This window comes from Alexandromys fortis, unplaced genomic scaffold, assembly GCF_014885135.2.
Source record: "Alexandromys fortis isolate MF-2015 unplaced genomic scaffold, M_Fortis_MF-2015_v1.1 scaffold_109, whole genome shotgun sequence".
Lineage (NCBI taxonomy): Eukaryota > Metazoa > Chordata > Mammalia > Rodentia > Cricetidae > Alexandromys > Alexandromys fortis.
Genome location: NW_026068005.1, coordinates 1710984 through 1733329, shown reverse-complemented (window position 1 = coordinate 1733329; position 22346 = coordinate 1710984). Strand labels below are relative to the sequence as shown.

General features: G+C 45.1%; 1 protein-coding gene across 3 annotated transcripts in view; it reads right to left on the bottom strand.

Moving 5' to 3' along the window:
• Positions 1-22346, bottom strand: part of Nckap5 (NCK associated protein 5) — an 820785-nt gene that overhangs the window by 684173 nt on the left and 114266 nt on the right. The window contains exon 1 of one of the 3 annotated variants that reach the window (XM_050161480.1): positions 14223-14341. The exons of the other annotated variants lie outside the window; for them this stretch is intronic. The gene's annotated coding sequence lies outside the window, so the exon portion shown is untranslated. Of the gene's footprint in view, positions 1-14222; positions 14342-22346 lie in introns of those variants that run through there. 3 annotated transcript variants of the gene reach the window in all.

The window sequence follows — 22346 nt, the reverse complement described above, 5'->3', positions numbered from 1 at the left end:
TCTCCTCTCTCTGCCTCCATCTGGCGTCTTCCCTTCTGTCTCCAGTACTTCCCCTCCCACTCTCAGATCGCGTGAGTTCTATCATCCTCCCCACCCCTCTCCCTTAAAGCCTCTTGTTTCTGATTTCCTGACCTCCACTTAAAATCTACCTATGGTAAAGAAACCGCTCTGTTTCAGGACCTTGGTCGCCTTGCTTGATAGAATAATCTCCAGTTCCACCCACATTCCTGGAATTTCTGTCATTTCATATTCCTTTACAGTACAGTTTTCGATAGGTATCAAACTTTCTGACACCTTCGAGATGCCGGGTTGGCATGAAGAACACTGTCTCGTGTATGAGGTTGTGTTTCGATCCTACCATTCATGATAGCCTCAGCTATCTTGCCGAAGAGGTAAACTCTGGCTAGTTCTGCGAAGCATGGAGAGGTAAGGTCCAAAAAGGAATGTTCATCTGCTATGTATTCCAGATGAACTGAGGGCTCTGGGAACTCAGCCTGAACTTTCAGGGAAGGAGGCTGTTGTGTTCGACACATAAGGGAAGATATTTCAAGTTTTCTTAGAAACACAGAAATGTTTGCTCTCGGGATAACTGTTGTTTTCTCCCAGGGCCTATCTGTACACAGTTTGAAAACAGAACAAACAAACTAATCCTAGCTCCTTCTGTTGGCTTCTTTTAAATCCTTGAGTGATTCCTAGTCCAAACCAGATTTGCCCAAGCTTCCATTTACGAATAATCCATTTACCACAGCATTCAAAACAATTAGGCGAGCCAAGGAAGATGGGTACCATGAAGGCGGGGGTGAGTTAGGGGAGGAGAAGGCGCTGCTCCCGCTAAACACATCCCTCCACCCCAGGCAGTAAGTGTGCCTCACACTTAACAAGCTGAGCAGGCCTTCTTAGTGGTGTTCGTTGCTGTGAATGAGTGTCCCTCGAGGTCATCCACTGGCTGTTTTGAAATCTGTGTCAAACTGAGGCAACCGTGAGAAAAATTGAAAAGTAGCATGTGCAAACCAGCACAAAACACAAAGACCATTACAAGCCAAGTACAAGTGCTTGGTCAGCTTGAAATCACAGAGGACGAAGGAGGGAGAATCTCACAAATGAAAAACAAGTGTTTTGTATGCAAATACAAGCGAGCGTGATTTCAGCCCTGGTAGGAAGGAGAAGAAACATGAATTTAGCCAGTGGTGGGAGCAACCTCATTATGCAGAAACCCTGCCCTGTCATTCCTCCTTCTTAGTTGTCTTCACAGACTGTTAGACTCTTCACTGTACAAACTGAACACCCTGAGGACCCAGAAAACATGAGCCATATGGATGTGACTGCACAGTCTCCTCGAGGCTAGGGCCAGGGCCTGGTCAACTAATGGATTTTCCTTCATCCCAATGTTGAGAGATGGCCAAATGCTTTTCTGAAGGCATGTCTACAGAGGGAGGAGCCTTGGTGTGTCCTCTAAGCAGTGTGGAGTATCACAGAACAATGGGTCAAATATTGCCACCCATTTACCTGCCTTTGAATGGCAGCAACTTTATATTGGTGGGGATTTTTTGTTGTTGTTGTTTTTGTTTTTGGTTTTTTTTTTTTTTTTTTTTTCCAGTTCTGGGCATGGAATCCAGAGCCTGTATCTGTGCTTGCCGCCACCACTGAGCTAAACCCCTATTCTTTGTTTGTATGCAGCTAGCCCTCTGCATATGTAGGCGAGATAACTGCTACTGAGCCTAGGCAGTTTGGATGCTCACCTTACTAGACCTGGATGGAGGTGGGAGGTCCTTGGACTTCCCACGGGGCAGGGAACCATGATTGCTCTTCGGGCTGACGAGGGAGGGGGACTTGATTGGGGGAGGGGGAGGGAAATGGGAGGCAGTGGCGGGGAAGAGGCAGAAATCTTTAATAAATAAATAAATAGAATAAAAAATATTCAGACAGGAGGTCTGAAGAGATGGCTCAACCATTATGAGCAGGTACTTCTCTTGCAGAGAAGTTCCCAGAGTCCACGTTGGGTGGCCCATAAATGCCTATTACCCACGCTGTAGGAAGACCCAGTGCCTTTGGCCTTTGTGGGCATCTTCATTTATATGGGCAAATACATGCACATAATCTTTAAAAATTAATATCCAGACAAAAGTCATGCCTGTACTGAACACTTCCAGATTGCTTTCCCTGCTCTTATTTCCTAAGCAATACATTGTAACAGGTATTTATACAGCATGTGTATTACGTTAGGAATTATAAGTAATTCAGGGTGATTAAGGGCATTTAGGAAGACATGCACAGTACACAGGTTGTCTGCCAATATACGTAAGTGATTTGTGCATCCCGGGATTTGGGTATCCTTGGTGGTTTAGGAACACTCCCTCATAGACAATGATGAAAGCAAATATTCTGTACATATCTCTCTGCGAGCTGTCCTAGGTCTTCCGCGGATGGCATCAGGTCTCCTCTCTGAGGCTATAAACCCCTCCAGGCCAATGCTGATTCCCTCTGCATTTGATTCGTGCCCACCACATGAGCCTTAGTTAATGCTTCCAAAGCGGATTCGTTGACATCTAGTCATGTCTCACACGGACTGCCGCTTTGGCAAGAGCTACAGTTACCAGGGAAACATCTGTGGGCTTATCTGGGAGTGATTTTCTAGGTTAGGTTAATGCGTCGGAAGACCCGCCCTGAATGTGGCCAGCAGCAGTGTAGAGGGTGGGGCCCTGGACTGAATCAAAAGCAGAAAGAGAGCTGAGGATCAGTGTTCATCTCTCTCTGCTTCCTGACGGTGGATGTGATGTTAGTCTCACAATGATGAGCTAACTGTATTGCCTTGAACTGTGAGTCGAGCAAACCCTTCCTCCTGTAAGCTGCTTCATTTCAGGCTCTCATTAGAGCAAGGAGAGGAATAGCTAACAGCATCACCCAGTGAAACACAGCACAGCCACAGTGGACGGGCAGAGCCATGGCTGAGAAATACCCGTTGGCTACTATGAGCCACCACGTATTCTGAGCTGTGACTACAGCAAACCTATTATCAGTCATCACTCTAATACCAAACTCTCCATAGAGCAGAGGCAGAGGCCAGTTCTGCATCGGTTTGGCGATAAAGGCCCAGTTCTTTTTGACATGAGGGGACAACTGTAGAAGCCAGTCTTGCTACTGGCTGTGGTGGAGGCAAACCTTGGACCAGATTTCCCGGCTCATATGTAAACATTTATTAAATAAGTATGCTCTGGCAAGCAGGCATAAAGAATGGTCCTCATTTCCTGTTGTACGAGCTCAGAGACAGCCTTGCTGTCTGCCTTTCCAGGTCCCTGCCCAATGCTTTTCATGAGAGGCATAGGCCACACATCTCAGAGGCTCAAGTCTTTTACCCCTTTTAGTCAAGAATTAAAATTATTCGTAGCAGAGCCCATGACAGAGGAGACACAGGAATTTAGATGGAGCTGCTATCCTGTAGGGGCAAGCCAAGTCTTCCTAGACTCTTAAACCTTGTTCATAAAACAATGGTGATTATCTCTAAACTGTATGGAACTAAACCATAGCTGTCAAAGACTTAACATGCTGAACTTCACCAATAACACTAAAACCCTTAGCATAATTAGAAATCCAGCAATTTCAAATTGTTATTTTCTATTCTGATTTTATGTGTGTGTGTGTGTGTGTGTGTGTGTGTGTGTGTGTTGTGCACATGCATGCATGCCTGTGGGTTCCTGTAGAAGCCATTCCTTATCAGGCCAAAACATGAAAATACATTCTGATCCCCTGGAGCTAGAGTTATAAGTAGTTACGAGCTGCCTAGCAGAAGAGCTGGGAACTGATCCCAGGTCCCCACAAGAATACAAAGTGTTTTTAATCACTGAGCAACCTCTGTTGTCCAAAGGCCTGCAACTGCCGACATGTTCAGAGACTCTGGCACTGGAAGATACAGCAATGGTCCCAGGTGCTGCAGAAGTATGCTGCCATCTTGAGATAACCCTGCCTAACCACTCATGAAATGAATATTTCCCATAAGAAATTTGGTTGTCCTAATGGTTTGGCTTCAGAGGGAGAAAAGGGGCAGGGAAGAAAGTGTATGCAATAAGCCCACGATCCCAGGCAGTGCTGAGAGCAGAGCCTGCGGTCAGGCTGCCTGAGGACACGTGCAGAGATGACCAAGTTCAGATGGAAGAGATGGACAGCAGGACGAGGGAACGGACCTGTCAGAGGCCCGAGGTGGGGAAGATTCAAGCTGGAAGACAGGGATGCTCTCCAAGAAAGAACAGCAAGGCAAGCTGTATCTCTCACCAAGGTTTTACCCCTCTTGGCAGGAAAGAGGCATTGTAACAGACTTACGCTCCTCGCTGGGACTATCAGACTATTAAAACAATGAATCTCGAGAAATTGGGATTCCCCCCCTTCCCAGGAATTTTGTGCTAGAAGAAAGGAAAAGGTGAAGTCTGGGACCAGTCAGAGGAAGAACAACTTGTCAGATCAACCTGTAAGGGAGAATGAAGCACATACAATGAAGGTCAGTGATCGGCTGAGCCACACCTTGACCAGGACCCCTTAGCTGCTGCATGTATCTGGCTCTCTATTTAAGCCTAAGGCTCATGTCAGGGGTGTCAGCAGCCTGCCTGTCTCTGTACTCTTTCCTTGTCCCGGTGCGGCTGCACTGGGTGCTAGTCTTTCCCGGCCCTTCACTATTACCTGTCTGTTTGACTGGCTACTAGAGATGGGGCTGCCAGAACCCAGACTCTGACCTTGACAATGGTGGCTACAAAAGCAGACAAATGTCTGAATCCAGCACGGGGCACATGCATTGCAGTCTCCAGAGTCTCCACATCGCCCTTCTCCGCCCAGCCTTCTTCACTCTGTGTGTCACCTGACAGGTCCCCACAGACACTAGACCTCAGAGCTCACCTGATTTTGTGCCGTTTGTCTGGAGTTGAACACTGTATGGTGAATAGGATTTCAAAGGCCTGTGCCAACACTGATGTCCTTGGGACTTAGAACATAATGGGTATCGTAAGAATCATCTATGGGAGCAGAACCACTTGGGGTGGCTTCCAAGAATGATCAATGACTTTCCCAATGTCATAACGTTTTTTATTATATTTTTGTCATAATTTTAGAAACTTAATGAAATATAGTGGATTCTTGAAAATCAAACACATACCCGGATTTATTTATGAAGCAGAGATCACACAAGGTTTACAGACACAAACTGAAATTCTATAGACCCACTGGCTCCACTGGTGACCTACATATGTGCACCCTCTGACTAAGAGAAAAGGTGTCACTCCAAACTGAGCCTGCCTTTTGATTTTCTGAGATTAAAACACTTTTCATATGAGAAATCTGTTCCCTTTGACTTCCACATGGTAAATAACTCGAGTGGAATCATCTGCCCCAGGGACAACCCTGTGTCCCCTTTACCAACGAACAGCAAAGGACAGAAAACAGAGGGATGCAGCTGGGGATGGGTTCAGCGCATTCCTTATCAGGCCAAAACATGAAAATACATTCTGAAAACCAACCTCCTTACCCAGGTCCACTGTTGAGTCAGTTTTTATAGCCTCTAGTCTATCCAACATATGGCCCAGCATCCCAACTTTAGCCTATCCACAATGCACGGAAGTCCTCATTTACAGATTTCTCTCTCTGCTTACACTATTATTTAATTTTTTAAAAAGCACAGTTAGGGGTGTGTGTGTGTGTGTGTATGTGTGTGTGTGTGTGTATTTGTGCACGCGCATATTCCTGTAAGTGGAGACTCACACGCTCGTGCACATGCGGTGGTCAGAGGACAACCTCAGGTATGGTTCCTCATTTTCCACCTCGTTTGTGATCTGAGTCTCTGCTATTCTCTACAGCATACTCTAGCTAGCCATGAGCTGCCAGGGATCTGTCTTCACCTCCCCACTTGCTTTGGGAGCACTGGGATTACACATGTACATTATTTCAATTGGCTTTCACAGGTTCTGGAGACTCAGAAGAAGGTCCTCATACTTGTATAGGAAGTATTTACCCGGTGTGCCATCTCCCCTGCCTCTGGTTAGGTCATTTTAAATAATATCCTGTTTTGTAATTCTATCATGCAAACAGATTTTTTTTTTCCAATAAGAACTTCAGTAGAGGTGACATTTTAAAGCTCCAAAACTGGGTAAGTGACAAATGCATTTTTACATATTCTTTAAGACACAAGTTAACTTCTCAGGAGAGCTAAATGGCATTTTGTTTCAGGAGCAGATGCAGGTTCTGGCTAATGTCCCCACCCACACAGTCTGCTGAGCCACTCACTGATAGAATTGTCTATCTCTCCCCCATTGAACTTTGACCTACAGTGTGCTTGCCCTCCTCTTAGCTGTTTTACAAATCAGTAAATACACAGACCAAGTTCTGCCCATTGTCCTCTGAGCGACTTTCTGTGGTTATACAGGTTAATTCGATCCAGTACTCCTCTAATGCTGCCTTGGTTCCTGCTGCAGAAATAAGTCCTTTTGCGCCTTATCACAGCCAAAAAGATATCAGGTCTGGGCAGGGCAAGATGGCTCAGTGGGTAAAGGTGTCTGCTGCCAAGCCTGAGGACTTGAGCTCAATCTGTGGGACCCATAAACCCATATGATAGGAGAGAACTTACTCTTCAATATGTCCTCTGACCTCCACAAGTACACTGTGACATGTGCACACATGCACACATACACTCACTCATACACACACACACACAAATCAATAAATAATAAAATTTGGAATTTTTAGTAAATAATAACATTTGTAATAAAATAAGCAAAAAAAAAAACAATGGAAAAAAGAGATTATACACCTGGAGTTCTTTACAAAGCGTTTGCACTCTGCAATCTGGCTCTCACCAGTGGCCACAGATCACACACACAAACATAAGTTGCTCCCTGGGCTATATTAAAAGAATCAGCTGTTGCACTTGAATCAGGTCACCGTATATAAAGTGCAGAATCTGCTTGCTCTGTGTGGGGCATCAACTGGGCTGTGTGATAAGGCATCTGGTGAGGCCTGGAGGCCCTTCCAAGTTTGCTGCTGCCGAGCGTGTGACAGCCAGCTGGCGGAGCAGCTGCAGGCTCGGGTCATCTGGGGAGCCAGCTGACCATAACTCTCTCAGCTAATATATGCAAAGGTCAAAGGGGCTCTGGCTCTTCCTTTAGACAAGCGTGTTTGGTCACCAGGGGATCTATTGACCAGTGGGGCTGCGGAACAGGCTAGCAAATTGCAGCTACCGTAATTAAGCTAAACTGTGGCCCCTTCCGAGGACAGGCTGAACCTCTGGAAGGTATTGTTATTCCATCTTCAAACACTTGCAACCATGCCTCCTATGCGCCAAAGTTCTCATTAGGAAGCTTTCAAGAACAACCGATTTTCCTCTCCGTTTTTCTAAGTATGAATTCCCTTGAATGGCTGGACCAGTACAATAGAGATCAACTTCAGTTCTCATTCCAGAGATGTACGCATCTACACAAAAATAATATACTGGACCTATGAGATTGCTCAGAGAGCAAAGGTGCTTAATGCTAAGGCTTGGTGACCCGAGTTCCTGGGTTTGATGCACATGATGGAAGGAGAGAAGTGACTCCCACAAGCTGTCTTCTGACCACACACAGACACACACAGACACACAGACACACACACACACACGCACCTATATACATATATACTCATAATAAACTCATAATAAACAGAGAGATAGGGTCCAGGGAGTTGGCTCAGTGGGCAAAGGCACCTATTGCCAAGTTTGACAAGCTAAGTTTGATCCGTAGGACTGTGGTCAAAGGAAAGCACAGACTCCCACAAACTGTCCTCTGACCTCCATGTGTGCACCATGGCATGCAAGCACAAAAAGTCAGTTCAAATGTAATAAAAAATAGATTGAAAACTGTTTTAAGTAAAATACTCCATTGAGGACTGACCTGTGAGCATGGGTTTTGAGAATGGTCATGTGTGCCCTCCCAACAGTGGCCTGAACAGAACAGTTCTGGTTTCCATGGAGTAACACTTTGCTCTTGTGCAATCTTGAGACTCCAGGGCTGATAATCCTCAAGTCTCCTCTGCCTCCTCACAGTACAGTGGGTGATTATACACTCAATAAACACCCGGGAAACCTTCCTCTGTGCCAGGCATTGAGCGGGGCTCTGGATCCAGAGAGACGAAGTGTCCTGGCTAAAGGTGGCATGAATGAAAACACGACTCTAGACATCTTTCATTAGCTAGCTCTCCAGAATCTAGGAGATGGGAGACGTCCTATGCGAGCTTAGCAGAAGGGAATTCCGCAAAAAGAAAAGTGTCTCTTAATTCATCAAGGAAAACAAATGTCAGCATTCACAGCCACATCCATGCCTTTTCCTCTTTGTGTGAGTGTCTACCTGTGTCCTCAAAAGTAAGAGAGGGCATTGGTTGTCCTCCATCACTCTCCATCTGTTCCTCCTAGGCTGGGTCCACACTGAACCACACAGGCTTGAGTTTTCTAGCCTTGGTTGGAAGCCGGCATGGCCCAGCAATCCTCCTGTCTCCCCAACACCTTGGAGCTACATGCTCTGGACACCTCCCCACACCCCAGCTCCAGGCCTCAGATTGTACAGCAAGCCCCCTTAACCGCTAAGTTATCTCTCTGGGGACACAACTACCTTTTCGTGCTCTTGGGATTACCTTTAGGGTTTCTAAAAATTGGCACCTTAAGGGAAAACCTGTCCTCTGTGTTCTTAGGGAAAAGGATCCCCCAAAACAGAAGGCATCTCCAAGGGGTAGAGATGGCTCTGCAGGCAAAGTGCTTGTTGTACACGCTTGAAAATCTAAGATCCTCAGCACCCATGTAAAAGCCAGAAAGACATAGTGCAGTGCACATCTGTAGCTGTAACCCCAGCCATGAGGGAGGGGGACAGCCACCGGCAGGTCCTTAGGCTTTCTGGTCAGTCAGCATAGCTCACATAGCCAGGTCCAAGTTCAGTGTGAGACCCTTTCTCAAAAACACAAGCAAAAGATGGTGGAGCTGCCGTGGACCTCTATGCAGGCACAAAGGAGCACACTGCTCACAGGCATGCACACACACAAGTCCCAAGAAGCAGGCTCCTCTTCGCTGCTATACTGAAGCTGTAGTTAAGACTCTGACCCTGGGGACTGGACACTGAAGAGTTCCCAGCTGGGGCTGTTACACAGAGGAGCATCGTCTCAAATAAATAAATAAAATAAAATAAAATAAAACAACAAAAAAACAGTTTTAGCTTGGTATTGTACGAAAAATGTCACAAATTATAGATTTTTATAAGCTGCTGTTTGGTTTTATTGGTCTGTAAGATTGTCACTCAGGTCAGACCCTCCTAACCTTCACGTGACAAATACTTAGGACCCTGAACCAATAAGGTTTATGGTGAAGAACACTCTCAGTTCCTGACGTGAAAAGTCTCAGGTTCAAGAAAAGAAGGCTTTTAAGTGCAATAACTTTCCATTTTATAAAAACAAATTGGTGAAAAATGCAATTTTTATTAAAAGATTGCTAGATATCTCACTTTTAAAATATTACTTTGGGGCCAGGCTGGTGAGATGGCTCAGTGGGTGGTACCACTGGCAGCTGATCTGAGTTGATTCCCAAGTCTCCTGTGGTCGAAGAGAGCTGACTCCCAGAAGTTGTCCCCTAATTTCTCTACCGGCACACCGGCATGTAAATATATACACCCTAAACAACCATAGATACATAAATACTGAAAAAAATTAAATGCTACTAAAAATTTTTAATCGCTTTTGATTTTACACCTTTATAAATGAATCATGGAAATAATTATTTTTGTTCCTGACAGCATTTTAGCATATTTTAAAGCAAAGAAAGAAGCTTTTGTCTCTTTATTTCTTCCGTCCCTTCTTTCCCTTTCTCTTTCTTTCCTTCCTTTCTTCCTCCCTCCCTCCCTCCCTTCCCCCCTTCTTTCCTTCCTCCCTCTCTCTTTCTTTCCACTAAGGACCATAGGATGTTTCCTTCCACTTGACTCGTCTGTGTTCCTACGTGACCCCCAACAGTTGGCACTCTGATTAAATCCTCCCAGAAGGCCAACTCCTGATTTTTAACAGTCACACGGGACAATTTCCTATTAACCCCTATTGCCCCACCTCCGGCACATGTGCATCTCTCTCGCAAGGTGAACCTGCAAGGCTCCTATTAATATGTCACAGCTACTCATCAACCCCTGACCCATTTCCCCAGGTTGATTCTGCGAGTTCACTATGTCAGTCAGACACACTGCCCCAGAAACGCCCAGATTGCTGGCAGGTGCCTCTCCCACTGGAGAGGTGACACCAAACGCTAATCAGTGGGTTGGGGATGGAAGCCCAAGGCTTTGTGAGCTCACAGGGAAGAAGCTATTGTCCTCATGGTCCTTCATTGGAAGGACTGTGAGAAACACGGTGTAAATCTAAAGATGGAAAAGCCAGACCTGGGAGCAGAGGCTAAACAACCCTGGTGTGATTTTGCCCGGAGAGAGAGAAAGCCAGATCCAGGGGTCAAGTGGGCCATAATGGTGGAAGGGCCATTGTGCCATGAATAAGGCCAGCTGTTCAGCCACTTCACGTGAGAAGAAATGGGACAGATGAAAACGGGAAGCAGATGCAAACCTCGACGTGAGAAATTTGGTTGACATAGTGGGACATTTCACATGGCAGGGCTATAAAGCATGTGGGGTGCTGACAGGGTAACACATTTCCTACACGAATTTTAACATGACGGCTTTTTGTTCTTGTCAATGGCTTTAAGATAATTTTTCCTGAATTCAAAGAAATAAAAGGGGGAGGATGTCCAGGCAGTGGAGAGAGGCTGAATCAGTTAAGGACTTGCTGGACAAGTGCAAGCGTGACAATCTGAGTTCAGATTCCAGCACCCATGTATGAAGGTAGGTACCGATGAGAGCAGCTTTAATCTCAGTGCTGGGGAGGATCCTTGAGCTAGCTGACCAACTAGCCTTGCTGAACCAGTGAGCTCTGGGGGTAGAGATAAACCTGTCTCAACAAATACACAAGATGATGGATAACTGATGAGAACACACAAAGCCAACATGCATATATATACATGTACATATGAACCGCCCCACACAAACATGTACACACACACACACAAAGGTGTTGGTACCCACTTGATTTTAAGCATCTGCAATGTAAGATCTTGGGGATCACAAACGGGACTTGACACCCAATAGTCTCCGAGAGGGATGCTGTTAGAAGCTGCCACCCCTTGCCTTCCTTTAATGATTTAGTGAGACCTGTCTCTGTGGCTAAGAGAATGACAAATACCTTAGGGGACAGACATCTGATTCCACATCTACAGCTAATCAACTATGAGACACTGAACGTGCCCAGAACCTCAATTTCCCTCACTGACAAACAGACGATAGTTTTCACCTTGTAGGATGGCGTGGAGGACAAAGTTGTAAGAGAAATTTTAAAAAAAAATGAAACCCAGGTGTGATGTTAGTCTCAATTGCCCACTTGATGAGAGAGAAAATCACTTAGAAGACAGGACCCTGGGCATACCTGAGGGTTTGCCTTGGTTAAGGTTACTAAGGTGGGAAGCTCCACCATGGTTGGCCATGCCTTTTCCTGAGCTGGGACCCTGGACTGGATAAAGAGGAAAAGGAAACTCAACACAGCAGCCCTTGACAGTTGATGTGGTGTGACTAGCTGCCTCATATCCCACCACCACGACGAACAGTGCTACCAAACTGTGAGCCAAAACAAACCCTCTCATCCTTAAACTGCTGGTCTGGGGTGTTTGTCACAGCCATAGGAAAGGTGACCAAGACACCAGGTGTTCAGCCATCAGAGTTCAGACCTTAGAGCTGCTGCAAAAAAGAAGAACCAGGCTCTTGGAACTGTTTCAAGAGCTCACTCAGATGCCAGCTCCAGGAAGGATCCGGGGGCAAGCTGGTGTCCAGGAGCACATTTCAAAGGGGTCTCTCTTACAGTCTTGCCTTTTCTGACCATTCTAATATGAGACAGAGCTGGGTGGCGTGTGTCAGCTCATACAGGTCCTACATCCAAAGGTAGCTTCTGTTGTTCTCATGCCCTCAGTGGGAAATTTTTCTACAGGAGGTCCTGGAATAGCAGAATTAGGGAAGCCTGCTGTCCCATGGGCTTGCAACAGGGCGTTGTGAAGTAAAAATTTAAGAGGACAAATATAATGAATAAATTTAAGTGTTCCAGCAAAGGAACGAAGCTGAGGAATTTTTGTACCCCTCAGGGTAGGTTCAGGTTGAAGACAAACTTAGTCTCAACTAAAAGAAAATAAGAAAAACTTTGCCAAAAGACTCACCTTTCTACAGAGAAAATATCAAAATGCATGCAAGGCTCAGATGTCTCAGGCTCAGTCATAAGGAGTCCATGAAGGCCTCAATCACATTCTGGACCCACATTTAAAAAAAATAGAAACCTTGGCAAGGCCTGTGCCTATAATCTCAGCACTGGAGAGGCAGAGACAGGAGGATACCTGTGACTCACTGACACTGGCCATCGGGTCTACCTGAATCACTGAGCTCCCCGGGATCAATGAGAGGCCTGTCTCAAACAAAAGATTTCTGAAAAACAACACCTGAAGCCAAGCAGTGGTGGTTCATGCCTTTAATCGAGTACTCAGGAGGCAGGGGCAGGCGAATCTCTGTGAGTTTGAGGCCAGCCAGGGCTACAAGAGCTAGTTCCAGGACAGACTCTAAAACTACAGCAAAACCCTGTCTCAAAAAAAAAAAAAAACACCTGTAGCTGACCTCTGCTTCTACACATGTACACACACAACACATACACACACAACACACACACACCTGTACACATATGATGATGTATACATGTGTGCTGCACACAGAGTAGACATCCAGAGACCACTTGGTTGTATTTTATATTCAGTAGACTGTGGTGGGCGTGTTGGCATTTCCTTTCCTTTCTGCTGAATAGTACTCTTCCCTATTGCTCTGCACTGGGTTCTCTCATCACACCTTGGGGAGGTGGGGAGGAGAGTAGAGTATTAAAGGGATATGGACAAGGTTAGATAGATCTGCCTATCCCCATGCTTATCCATAAATTTCCACTGGAAATAGAAATGGAGTTCATAAAGAGAAAGCTGCTTTGGCTGGATTCAAACTGTCTCACCTCACTCTGTTCCTTTCTCTTGCTGCTGTCTGAAAGCAAGCATATGCCTGGACCACAGCGCTTTGGAAACCGGAGGGAGGATGGTCCCTGGGGCACAGTAAATGCCCGAACCCCAGCACTGTGGGGACCAGAGGGAGGAAAGTCCCTGGGGCACAGCACATGCCAGAACCCCAGAATTGTGAGGACCGGAGGGAGGAGGGTCCCTAGGGCACACTGAACATCAGTCTAGTTCTAGGTTCAGTGAGAGATCCTGTCTCGGGGAATAAGACAGAGAGGTGATGGAGCAGGATGCCTGAAGACCCCTTTTGGCCTCTGTGTAAGTGCATGAGGAGACACACACACATATGCACATACATGTACATGCATGAACACATGTGTGAGTATACGCACACACATGCACAGAAGTGAATAATCAAAATGGAGCTGGCCCTGGCTGCTTCTTCTAGCTGCCTGGAACGATTTAGTTACAAGTAAGACATGGACTCTTGTTTTCTAAAAGGCTCACCTCAGCTGGGCCTGCCTTTAGAGTCTATTTTAGTTTCATGGAGCCCTTTCCTCTGTTCTTGGGATGACACATAGCCCAGTTCTCAGTTCAGGGCTGGGCTCACCCCAGCCATCTTGCTTGCTGTCTGCTGGCCTTTTCTCGCTCACAGAACATCCCTCCCACTCTTGTTGTGTGCCATCTTTCCATATTAAACATTTGAAGTGTCGCCTAAGCTCCTTCCCCCATCCCACGCCCTCCCCATCCGACTTTTAAATCTGTAAAACAGCCCCCAGTTAGGAGCGAACTTGTTTCTGCCCTCCTAATTGGAATGCTAAGTACATGTCTCTAATCATTATCATCAAAGTGCACTGGCAAAGGAAGGCATGTGGATGAACTCCTGTCCAAAGCATCCAGGAAAAGGCCCTGATGCCAGTCATTTCTCAGAAGGCATTGAAGCGCAGGTCTTCTGTGTACGGTGGCATCCGTGCCCCTTGCCTTAGGTAAGAACCGGCAGAGGTGCACTAGGTAGCCGGAGAGGTCATCTCAATTCAAGTTATCACCAAGCCACGGGTATGGAGACTGTGTTCAATGGCTTCTAGCCAACCTTCAGCTCCCCAGCCTGACCCCAAACGCTTACCTCTACTAAAGCAGCAGACAAATGTACCAAGTCACCTCAGCTGGGTCCCCAGGATGGCCACAACCACTTTCAGCCTCACCGCTGGGATCTGACAGGCCCTGTCAGCCAGTGCTTCCCTGTGTGTGACCAGCTCCGGTGTGCTTCCTCCTGCCTGTCAATATTTAACTACCCATCAAGAGCTATTACATCACCTGCATTCAATCCCACCTCTCGGACTTGAGAGGGTGTGACTGCTCTATTCGATCCAGCCCAACACGCAGGGACCCGGGTCCACCATTCATTCCTTCCAGTATGGACTGAGAGTCTATGCACTCGGCAGTGGGAGCTCAGAAATGAGAAATCTACTCCTCCAAGCCCAGTTCAGAGCCAGATGAAACTGAATGGCCTGCGCTGTGACGGCAGAGTACAGAATACAGAGAGACTCACCTTCCTTATGGAGCGGCTGAGGGAGGGAAAGAATGCGCAGGAATATTGTCCCCAGAGACAGTGGCTGTGATGGGTGGTGCTGACTGTCAACACGATAGGCTCTAGAATCAGCTAGGAGACAAACTTCTGTGCATGTCTGGGGTGGGTGGAATTTTTATATTAGGTGAACTGAAGTAAGAAGACCCATCCTAAGCAAGTGCAGCTACAAAGGCTGGGACAGCAACATAAAACTAGAAAGCAAGATGAACACCAGTGTTCAACTCTCCCTTCCTCCTGATTGCAGATGTGACCAGATGTCTCAAGTCCAACTGTCATGATTCCACAGCATGATAGACTGCACCTTCACACTGAGCGCTGAAATAAACCCAGCTACACAGCCTGGGCTGCAGGAGATCTTGCCTAGGGGAAAACAAAAGGTTGGGTGTCTGAACAAAAATATCTAGGGGTGAAAATTGACTATGTTTTATGGACTTGTTAGTGCTACACGTGTAAGTGACTGTTCGGAGAACTGAACAGATAAAGCTAATGAATAGTGAGATTGCCTGGAGGCGAGCAGGACGCTCAGTAAAGGCTCTATCTTCAAAAGCCTGGGGGATCTGAGCTCAAGCCCTGAAACCGAGAAGAAGGTGGATGGAAAGAACAGACTCCAGAGTTGTCTAATCTTTACATTTGTTTTTTGGCATGCATGCACACAAACACCCACACCGAGAGAGGTGGGGGAAAGAGGGGAGGGGAGGGAGGAAGGGAGAGAGAGAGAGAGAGAGAGAGAGAGAGAGGAGAGAGAAAGAAGGAATGGAAGAGGAGGAGGGAGAAAGTAGCAATTACCTGGAATTACCTGGGACCCATTCTTAAGATAAGAAAGAGGAGAATTCATGTGGCTAATCCACATTCTTTGCTGGCCAAAGGAATGAGTTGAAGACTAACAGGCTTGGCCAAATGTAAACAGAGGCCTTTTAGGTACATTCCTAATCACCCCAGAACTCTTCTTCCACCATGGCTTTGCTGGCACTTCATAAATGGATGATGGCTCTCTGCAATAATGTAGAGAGTATGGCAGAGCCACAGGGCAGAGCCACAGGGCAGCTCCAAGCTGCCATCTCGGCTCCATCTGTTACCAGCTGCCTTAGAAGTTACTCACTCGGGACATTTCTGTTTCCCTTCAAAGTTTGCATTTACCACCAAAGCACAACTCTTAAATGTATGCACACAGCCCTCTTTCTACCCAAATTCCCTTCAGCTTCATGGTCCAGAGAACAAAGATTGCCATTGATGTGTGAACATTCAGAGGACCCCACTGCTGCAGAGCCCCTGGAGAGGCTGTCTAGGAAAGTACTGGTGTATTTGAATTGCAAAACACGGCCACGGGGATTGTAGTATATCTAATTTGGGTCTTGTTCCAAGCTCAGGAGACTATGGAAGAGGATCTGCTGGTTGGTATACGAAGCGACTTTCTAGTTTTATGTGCATATTTCCCAGAGTATCTCCAGTGCCAACGGTATCTGCAGCTGACTGTGCGACTTTAAGGTTAGGGTTTGACAAATACTGACACCGCCACCATTCCAATATAAACCCATGACCCATGGCTAATACCCACCCCTGGACTGGCTGCAGACTTTTTTAAGTCAATCAATGACCCCTTCAGGAAAGTCCCTTCAGGATCTGCCCATCAGCTCTGGGAATGTGATTTAGGCACAGTGAGCTGGCATGCCACAATGAATGTGAAATTGCCAGGAAACTGAGTTTGTTCGCAATCAAACACGTTGTGTCTCTTTTTCGGTTTTTCGTTTGCTAAAAAACAACAAAGACAAAAAAGAACAAACAAAGACAAAAACTTTGTGTATGTGCACCCACAGGAATGAGCCCCTGACTACAGCCATGCACATGTATGACAAGACAAGGCACGTGGAAGTCAGAGGACCACCTTAGCCGGTGTCGTCACCTTCCACCTTGTATAAGAGTCTCTTGTTTTTTACTGAGCGCCCTCTGGCTTTCAGACTTCCGGGGATTTCTCACTCTCTACCTCCAGTCTCACTGCAGGATTGCAGATGTAAGCTACCACATCAGGCTGCATGTGGCCACAGAGGATCTGAACTCCAGTCTTCACGCTTGCATGACTCACTGAGCAATCTCCCCACCCTCACGCTGTTTTTGAACTAGATTTTATTTTAGAAATTCTGACACAGCAGCACATAGCACACATGGCATTAAGAACATCACACATTAGAAACCGTATAGCTGTTGCTACTAATTGCTGATCGCCCAGGGATTTCTGGATCCAGCTAGAAATGACTTGCATCTTTTATCACATCATCTAGCTAGAAGGATGAAGTGCTACATGACCTCTGGCCTCCTGTTTGTTTTGGTTCTGTCTTTGGAGATGAGGTCTTGCTATGTAATCCATGTGTACCAATGCACAAGCCTCCTGCATCCATTTCCCGTAGTCCATGGAACTACAAACATGTACCTCCCATGCCCGCCCTGCTCTCTCTCTTTAGTATACAGTCTCGGCAGATTTCAGCACCATGTGGTCCATGTTCAAACACTGTGGATAGCGTCCTGCTGACTGCAGCTCTCAGCCTATGGAGAACAACTGCCAAGGCTCTTTAACATCCCCAGACCTTCATCTTGAGGACCTTCCTTTTTAGAGGATAGGTGAAACGTGTCCATTTCATCTCTCGTGTACCTATATTTTCAGAATAAAAGGAGGAACTTGGGTTTTAATAAGAAATCATAGAGGTGTTGTAAAGTAGAGCATTACTCCAAAGTCACTTTACTGATGTCCACACTCTGGTATCTAACTCTGCCTCCACATCCTAGCTCCAAGTCTTCTGCAATTTTTCTGAGCTACCAGTTTTGGATTCTTTAAGATCCAGCTGAGTCTTCAAAACCAACAGTATTTAAAGAAGGGTTTAATAAATAATATGATTTCTCATTTCTTTTAAAATTACATGGGCACACATATGTGTACACAAAAAGATCAGAGGACAGCGTAGAGTCAATTTTCACCTTCCACCTCGAGGGTCCCTGGGATCAAACTCAACTTATCATGCTTGCTAACAAGAATTTTGACCCACTGAGTCACCCTGCTAGCCCAAGATTTCATTTTTTTGATGTAAAAATTAAAACAGATATAGAGATTTAAATTTTTGGCTGTGGAGTTCAGAAGTTCCAACACAAAACTGGCCAACAGCTGAGAAGGCCTTCAAGTCCTAACCCTGTAAGACTGCTCTGTAGGGTCAGGAGTTAACACCCCCAAGCATTGTTAGAAATGTACAAGCCAGGCTTCCCAGACCTCTTAATTACAGTCACTAGGGCACTGGGCAAACGCCTCAGGTAGTTGAGTGACTGTACAAGCATCAGGACCTGAGTTTGATCCCAATAAACCACATAAAAAATCCAAGGGTGGTGACACATGTTTAGAATCCAGTCACCAAGAGACACGGACACACAGACTCCCTAGGACTACCTGCCCAGCTAGCCCAACCAAACCTGCAAGCTAAAAGCCAGTGAGAGTTCCTGTCTTAGAAATCAAGGTGCCTGGTGACTGAGGAATGACACCTAAGGCTGACCTTTGGGTACACATGCATGTGTCCACTCAGAAGAATCATCCCCATTTCTATAAGGTCTCTCTTGGCTCTGAGGCAGGGGAGTAACTTTTTTTTTTCAGAGTTGGTTTAAACCTGAATGGAGAGGACTAAGGCTCCATTAAACATCTGACATTATTAAAAGGATGGAAACATTCTTCAAAGTATTTTGACAGAGAAAACAGAAGGCTTATTGCAATGAGCTTCTGCTAGGTCAGACAATGGTTGATTCAGAGTCCAGGAGGCCATCAAAGAGAAAGTCCAGGGAGACCAGTGGTTAGGTTCATGGTTACTTCAATCTCCCGCTTCTGTGACAACCCCGCCATGATGGGTTTTACTCTTGAATAAAGCTTTTCTTCCTTATGGTTGCTCTGTCATTATTTGTCACAGCAACAGGGTGGGGGAGGGGAGAGGGATGATCTAAAACATGGGCTCAGGAAGCAAAAGGCTGTAGACCTTTGGATTGGATGGCTTGCCTAAAATTTTAAACTCTACAGAAGATGAGTTTCCACGTTAAAAAGTAGGATCGCCTGTGTTTCCCCGAGATTATCCTACACACACACTGTTGGGCACTGTTTTTAGCTCCTAATACCTCCCTCCCCACTGAACATTAAACTGGGCATCCCTGAGTGATGTCAGAGTTTTCTATTTACACCTCAGGAATCATTGCATGGGTAAGGAAGGGAGAAGGGGAATTTCTGAAACACAAGGGCACTGTTTTGAAACACAAGGTTTGAGCTATCTGACTGGCACCTATACAGAATTTGTGAAGCTGGTATTTGGACAAAGTGGCTTCCAGGTAAGCAAGTCAAAAGAGTCTGCTGAGTGCTCTTGGAGAGGGCCCAACCATGGTGGGTACTGAAGCTGACGTTCTGAGCAAAAGAAGCAAGCTGCCAAAGCCACAGTTGATAAGCGAAGATTCCCAATGGTAGAGGGGCCACTGAGGCAGGACACGGACAAAGAGTAATTCAAGTTTCCTTCCTGAAGTTACAGATGTGTTTTATTTATGGAAAATGCATTATCTGAAGACAGAATTCTAAATACGATCAAGCAGTTCTTTTATAAAGTCATGTGGGTAGTGAGTGGTTTTTTTGGGGCCCGATGCGTAGAAAATGAACAACCATCTTTTATGCCCATGAGACAGAGGAGTCACAAGAAACGACTCTGCATGTGATCACCCAAAACCATGGAAATTTCCTTAGAGGAAACAAGGGAAGGGCAGAAATGCTGCAAAAATAAAAACTTAGTACAGACAGTAAATGAGGATTCAAGGCAAAAATCACTTTAAATTTCCCATGGAAGAATGAATACGCAAAAAAATCCATTCCCAAGACTCTTGAGAAAGTCTTGTGCTACAAGATATTAAACCGTTATTTAAAACATCGGAACTCACATGCTAAGTTATCTGCTACAATAAGGAAGGCAAATAAACTGCTGACATGAAATAAAAAATATTTAAATCGAAATAGTGAGCTTGGTCATGGTGGTTTTAATAGTCGAGCAAAATTAACACTTTAGATGACAAGGAAACATACTTTAATTAGTAAACTCTATGGGGGCTGGAGAGATGGCTCAGTGGTTAAGAGCACCGCCTGCTCTTCCAAAGGTCCTGAGTTCAATTCCCAGCAACCACATGGTGGCTCACAACCATCTGTAATGAGATCTGTGCCCTCTTCTGGCCTGCAGGCAGAGTACTGAGAATACTGTATACATAATAAANGCTCACAACCATCTGTAATGAGATCTGTGCCCTCTTCTGGCCTGCAGGCAGAGTACTGAGAATACTGTATACATAATAAATAAATAAATCTTTAAAAAAATGTTTAAAAAAAATAAACTCTATGATCAGTAAGATACTTTCATATTTTATTTTTACTTTGCTTCACAGGAGGAAAGAGGCTTCCATGACTACATTTTACACAGGGTACAAAACAAAATTTTTCAAAGATTTATAGAAAAGAAAGCCTTAAAAAAATATAAATGCAGTAACTGGAGAGATGGCTCTGCGGTTTAGAGCACTGGCTGCTCTTTCTGTTGTGATTCCCAGCACCCACACGATGGTTCACAACTATCAGTAACTCCAGTTCTGGAGGATGTGATGCTTTCCTCTGGCCTCCATGGTCACTGGCTTACAGATATACATGCAGGCAAAACACATACAGGCAAAACACCATAGACATAAAATAAGATTAAGTAAATCTAAAAGTAAAACCCAAAGAAACATAAACTCTGAAAAAAGTATTTTGTGAGAATGAATTAAACTGTATTTTCATAAATTCAGAGTATAGGAGGGAGATTACTGAACTCAAAAGCCATAGAGGGAAAATCATATATAATTTATAAAAAAAAAAACCAGTCACATTTTAAAGCCAAAATATTGTGAACCAAACTTAAATAACAAAATATTTCTAACTCCTATTTAAAAAAAATAAGACCAAGTATAAAGATAACTCTCTGAAGGAACAAAAAGAAACAGACCCTACGAGAAAACTGGGTGAAGAATATGAGTGTGTGCTCATCAAAGATTGCCATCACTCATACATACTGGAAAATGCACACTTCTCAGAGTTTCTCTAGTAGATGAACTAAAATTATAAGCACTAATAACATTCAAATGCTATTGAGGAGAGTGGGGAAACGGAATCTTTTATACCATCAGAAAAGGAAAAGTGACATTTTCTGAGAATTATAGCTCACATCTGTGGAATTCAAAGTCCATGATGTCATTGATCCAACAATCATTTAAGGTCTACCTCATGAACGGAAGTGCAAGGCGGCAGGCTTGTTTGAAATCATGCCTTTTCTACTGCTGCCTGGAACCATATGACACCGGACACTTTTGAATGACCCTCAGCATAGCCGCCACTGTAGAAATTATGACTCATGGAATATCAGGCACAAATTACAAAGTCTGATATTGGTCTTTATATGTCTTCCCTGAAAGATTTGCATAAAGGCTACAGAGGTGGCTGCAGGGTTAAGAATACTTGTTGCATGGGTTCATTTCAGAGTACCCACATGGTGGCTCACAACTGTCTGTAACTTCACTTGCAGAGGATCTGACATGCCCTTCTTACTTCCATGGGAACAAGGTACACGTGCTGCATGTACACACACGTAGACAAATGCTCATACATACACATGAAATGCACACATCTAGCATCACCTGGGAAAGGAATATGAGGAACCTTCTATACCATGTTAACCTTGTAAGCAAGAGTCATTTGGGTTTAGGCAACATTCCTGAAGCTGGAGACCCTGCACTGTGTTAGAACAGAGGAAATGAGCTCAACACCAGCATGAATGCGTTGGTCCATTGCTTTCTGCTCTTCCCTGTTGCTGTAACATAACTAGTTGCTTCAGGTCCCTGCCATCTTGCCTTCTTTGATATAATGGACTATAACCTGGAAGCATAAACCAACACCTTCTTTCTCCATTAAGTTGCTTTTGTCAGACATTTTACCTCAGCAACAGGACACTAAACTTAGGTGGGATGCTATGTTGAAAAAGAAGGTCTAGAACCAAGGCCCTCACACATTATTAGATGTATATTCATAGAAAAATTTAAAATATCCAACATGAAAAGCTGGAGAGACGGTTCACTTGGTAAACTGCTTGCTTTGGAAACACGAGGACCTGAGTTCCATCCCCAAGAACTCACAAAAACCAACGTTGGTAGAGAAAAGAGACAAAGGGATCCTGGGCTCACTGACAAGCCAGTCTAGGTGAACAAGTAAGCTCTCAGTTGAGAGAGAGAGAGAGAGAGAGAGAGAGAGAGAGAGAGAGAGAGAGAAAGAGAGAGAGAGAGACCCTGCATGACATCAATGGTGGACAGTAACCAAAGAAGACATCTGGTACCAACCTCTGGTTCATGCATGTGTGCACACACATGCACCACAGTTTTACTTCAATAAAAAATCAAAATATTATGTAGCCAGAAAATATTCTTCTCTTCATGTGTTTCCCTCTCTCCTATAGTATGATTTCCAAGGTCAACACAAGGTCAGAATTAACCACCTAATGACCTCCATTTAAATATTAAAACTTGTAGATATATAAGATAATCTTTCCTTGGTTCTTCTACCTCTGCTCTCCAGTCTGACAAGGATATATA